The 5,438-nt window shown below is 36.8% G+C and overlaps 1 pseudogene; it reads left to right on the top strand.

Annotated features, from left to right (window-relative positions):
• Positions 1-2,324: 2,324 nt before the first annotated feature.
• LOC118730539 lies at positions 2,325-3,356 on the top strand (annotated as a pseudogene).
• Positions 3,357-5,438: the final 2,082 nt, after the last annotated feature.

Genomic DNA, 5,438 nt, shown 5'->3' with positions numbered 1-5,438 from the left:
AAATTCTCTTGGTTTTTAGATTCGCTTGTTGATAGTAATGTATTTGTTGTTCATAATTTTTATCTTTATTTTTTTCCTCTTCCTAAAGAACCCCCTTCAGCAATTCATATAATTCTGGTTTGGTGGTGATGAACTCTTTTAGCTTTTTTTTATTTGTGAAGCTCTTTATCTGAGCTTTGATTCTGAGGGATAGCTTAGCTGGGTAGAGTATTTTTGGCTGTAGGTTCTTGCTATTCATCACTTTGAATATTTCTTGCCATTCCCGTCTGGCCTGCATGGTTTCTGTTGAGAAATCATCTGACAATCATGTGGGTGCTTATTTATAGGTAACTACCTGCTTTTCTCTTGCTGCTTTTAATATTCTCTCTTTGCTTTTTGCTCTTGGAATTTTAATTATGATGTGTCTTGTTGTGATCCTCTTTGGATTCCTTTTGTTTGGGGTTCTGTGTGCTTCCTGGACTTGTAAGTCTATTTCTTTCACCAGGTGGGGGAAGTTCTCTGTCACTATTTCTTCTAGTATGTTTTTGGTATTTTGCTCTCTCTCTTCTTCTGGGACCTTCATAATTCTAATGTTGGTTCACTTGAAGTTGTCCCAGAGGTTTCTTACATTATCTTCAACTTTCTGGATTCTCTTGTCTTCTTGCTTCTGCGGAGGAGTGTCCTCTGGCTCTTTATGTTTCAAATCTTTTACTTGATTCTTATTATCTTCCATTCTGTTTTTAGGACTCTATATAATATTTTTTTTTATTTCAGACAATGTATTTGTTATTTCTAGTTGACCCCTTTTCAAATTCTCATAGGTCTCGTTTATTTATTGGTCTTTTCTAGGAAATTCTTGAAAAACCTTATAAGCGTGGATTTGAACTCTATATCCAGTTGCTTGTTGTCCTACATTTCTTTTGTTTGTGATATGTTTCCTTGTCTTGCGTTTTCTCAGCTTCCCTGAGTTGGTAGGGTGGCTTTTTGTGCTAAGGTGTCCAATATGGTTCAGTGGGTCAGCCTCCCAGTTACCTAAGGTGGACATTCTTGGTGTACCCCTTTGTGGACTGTGTGTACAGCCTTGTTGTAGTTAAGTCTTGATTGTTGTTGGTATCACTGGGAGGAACTGACCTCCAAGCCCATTAGCTGTGAGGATCAGCTGTGTCTATGCCAGGAGACAGCCTTATTTGACTAGACTTGGAAAATTGCAAAAGCCTCTGTGCTCAGCTTGGATGGGGTGGAGTTTCAGGGAGGAGCCTATAGCCTTGGCTTCCTCTCAGCCCCACCCTATGAGGTTCCTGAGTCTCGGTGTTCCTCGGTGTCTTTCGGTACTCGCTACAAGCACCTCTGAGAGAAAGGTGCCCTTGAGTTTCGCCCGCTACCAGACAGTCTAGTCTTTCCCCCAATGAGCCCAAAACGGGGGTTCAGTGCAGTTGGAAGTGGCGTTGGAAGTGAAGTTCAGAGCAGTCCTGAGCTTTTGTCTCCTTCCTGCTAGGGCAATCTGGCAACAAAGTCAACAGTCTGTCCTCTACACGCAACCTGTGCGCCTCTGCCTCCGGGACTGCTTTTTGCTGCTCCCCTGAGTTTCTGCCTTACAGCCCAGATTCCCTCTGTATGAGCCTGGGTCATACAGGTGAGGAAGGGTGGTATAGCAATTATTCCTACAAAAATATGGAATTTATTATACACCGTATGGTAGATAATTTTATTATACTCTATCTTTGCCACTCTTCTAACAGCTAAACTCCTTCTGCTCAATATGGTTCCATAGAGACTATTATATTACAATAATCATAGATTCTGTTAATCATGGTGACCGCTAGTTCTCCCTGTCCCTGCTCATTATTCATTCTTCCTGGCACAGTGTCTGGTACATGGTCAATGTCAGACCATTCACTCTGTAGGAATTTTAATGAGGAGAGATTCAGAGAGGCAAAGGTCAGCCATTCTGTTTTGCAGTACTTTGATAGAACAATCCCAACGGCCCACTGATAAGATCACTAGTGTTATCCAAGATTCTGCCTTTTCATGGAAGATTTATAAACATGAATTATAATAAGAACACATGATCAGACTGAGCATTTTACGTACATGATCCATTTAAATACTCCAAGTGCTTTAGGGAAATGCTTTAGTTATCGTTATTTTAAGAAGAGGGAGGAAACTGCCTCTGAGAGGTAAGTGGTAGGGATGGAATTTGGAACCAAATGGACTTACACCAAGTCTTAATTTTTTTTTTATTTATTTATTTTTTTTTTTACCATCTTGCCACACTGACTCTCCCCTTGATGGTGTGTGCTTCCCCAGACCAAATTCATGAATTCCCTCTTTAATTATTGTTGTCTTAATTTCCATTGTTTAGGCAAGTCAGAATTATATTCTGTCATTTGCAAGGAAAAGACCTAAAAGACATATATGGGTGCCACCATGGAATTGCAGATATAGACATCTGAGGACAATGGAGAAATTTGAAAATTTTTGTTGGATCTATGCATGTCCAATGGAGACGACAAATAGAACATTTGTTTATTCTGCTTCAAACCATTTACCTAATCGCCAAATTCCTGTGAGGGGGTTCCATGACAAGAGAAGATTCCCCAGCTTATGCGCACTGCTAGACAAGTTGCTTTGCTAATCAGCCCAGTGATGCTGTAGAAATGGCAGAACAGGAGAGCATCAATAGCAGAGCAAATGCTGCATAAAGCCAGTGGGAATTCCTAAAGGAACTAATAGAATTTCAGCAGAGGTCCCTTAGTTCATGAAACACAATTGGAGAATTAGTGTGAAGGAGATTTGGGAGAGATGTGTGGGTGAAAATTATGCAAAAAATCATTGTCCTTTCCAATCTGCCATCTGCAATGGAGTCACCACCAGGATGCAGATTTTCATGAAAACCCTTACGGGGAAGACCATCACTCTGGAGGTTGAACCCTCGATACAAGAGAAAATGTAAAGGCCAACATCCAGAATAAGAAAGGAATTCCCTCTGATGAGTAAACTAATTTTGGCTGGCAAGCAACTGGAAGACGAATGTACTTTGTCTGACTACCCCATTCAAAAGTAGTCCACTCTTCATCTTGTATTGAGACTTCATGGTGGTGCTAAAAAGAAAAAGGAAGAAGTCTTACTCCCAAGAAGAATGAGCATAAGAGAAAGAAAGTTAAGCTGGCTGTCCTGAAATACTACAAAGTAGTAGATGAGAATGGCAAAATCAGTTGCCTTTCTCTGGAGTGCCCTTAAGATAAATGTGGTGATGGAGTTTTTATGGCCAGGCACTTTGACAGACATTATCCTGGCAAATGTTGTGTGATCTATTTCTTCAACAAACTGGATGACAAGTAATTGCATATGGTTAATAAAAGACATGAACTAAAAAATAACAAAATTAAAAAAAATTATTTCTTTTTGAAATTACCTTTTAGTTTTTGCTTATTTACAACCTGTCAACTATCATTGTCCCCTTAACTTTACACTCTCCAGCCACAGAGAATATAAACTCAAAGAGGTCAAGAACATTTTTTTTTTTTGGCTTCTGCACTACATTTTTGAGAATATTATAATTTTAAAAATATGCTTTTTGCACAATAAGTAAATTTTGAATATGTTAATTATGGGCAAAGAAATGAGAATATATCTAGGATGGAGTCTCACCAGAGGGACCTCACTGCCAAAGCAGTTGGAATAATTATATGAGCAGAATAGTCTACTATGTGATGCAAATCTCTTTCTGTGAGTCTAGTTCTGGGTCATGGACTCACAGTTTGGCCAGGGCTGGGCAAGGTTATAGTTATTCAAAGGTTCCACAAGATTGTCATGCATGAAGGAAGTTCTGCTGTTGCCACTGGTGAAATTTATTTGGATAAAGGAAGTATGAAACTTTTGTTAGCTATATTACCAAATACATTCTAGCTTTTGTTTCTATTATGAATTACAAATTCAACTGCAATTATTACTTGTACACTGACCTTGTATCTGTCAAGTTTGTTGAACTATTTTCCTAGTTCTAATGGGTTGTTTATAAATTCTATTGGATTTCTAATTATTTTATCTTAAATAAAATGAAATTAGATATTCATGTTTTATCTTAAATTACATTTCACATTTTAATGATTTCATCTTAAATAAAGGTAAATAATTTATTTGTCTATGTAATTTGTAGATATTTTATATTTTACAGTTAATTCACTTTTTAATGATTTAATCTTAAATAAATGGAAATAATTTATTTTCCTATGTTTCATATCTTAAAGTTAATTCACTGGCCTGGACCTCTAATACAGAAATCTTTTTTATTGGGATCAGTGAGAAAGTTTCTCATGTCTCATCATTAAGGATAATGTTTGTTCTGTTTTTGATCAATTTTGACTTAGTACAAGAGCTCTCTTCTAACCATATTTTGCTGAGAAATGATGTAAAGTTTTATCAAATGTGTTTTTTATTTCTATTGATTACCAGTACTTTCCCCCTTTTGTTTACTAATATATAGTGTCTGTCACATAATAAGCATGTGATAAATACCTGTTTACTAAAAAATAAATTTATCAAAAATAGTCATATGGTTTTTATTATTTGACTTTTAAAAATATATATATTTTTATTAATTTCAGAGAAGGAGGGAAAGGGAGAGAGAGTTAGAAACATCAATGATGAGAATTATAGGTTGGCTGCTTCTTGCATGCTCCCTATTGGGGATTGAAGGCACAACCTGGGCATGTGCCCTTGCCTGGAATCAAACCTGGGATCCTTCAGTCCGCAGGCCGGCACTCTATCCACTCAGCCAAACAGGCTAGGTAATTATTTGACTTTTAATAATAAATCGTATCAGTAGGTATTCTGGTGTTGAAGAATTTTTGCATTCCTGAAATCACCCTACTTAGAGTAGTAAAAACAGAATTAATTTTCATCAGTATTTAACTGCAGAATTTCCTATTTATGTTCATAAGTGAGATAATATAATTTTTTATTTTTTGCATTCATCTGGTCTTTTCTTTTTAACAGCCTTACTGACATGTTTCACACATCACAGTGTTCACCTATTCAATCCAATGCCATGATCTCTAGCACATTCACAGAGTTGTACAACCATCACCACACTCCAATCCAAAACATTTCATCACCCCCATTGGAATGGGCAGTAACACTCCAACCCCTCCCCCACACAATCCTAATCTAACTTTTGCCCATATAGATTTGCCCATTTCAGACATCTGATCTTGGCATTAATAGTATGTTTTCTTTCACCTTGTTGTTTTCATTAAAAAGGGATTTTCTTGAAGGCTTTATAAAACCCATCTATAAAGTTTTCAGGACTTCTTGTCTTTTGTTGTTGTAGAGGGAAAATTTTGATTGCCAACTTAATTCCTTTAATGATTAATGGTATATTTGTTCATGAGTCAATTTTAGTAATTTGTAATTTTTGCCCATTATTCATATAATGTATTAAACCCCCCTGATTTTTC

The sequence above is a fragment of the Pipistrellus kuhlii genome, unplaced genomic scaffold (assembly GCF_014108245.1).
Source record: "Pipistrellus kuhlii isolate mPipKuh1 unplaced genomic scaffold, mPipKuh1.p scaffold_m20_p_3, whole genome shotgun sequence".
Classification (NCBI taxonomy): Eukaryota; Metazoa; Chordata; class Mammalia; order Chiroptera; family Vespertilionidae; genus Pipistrellus; species Pipistrellus kuhlii.
This window is presented reverse-complemented; position numbering and strand designations above follow the sequence as displayed.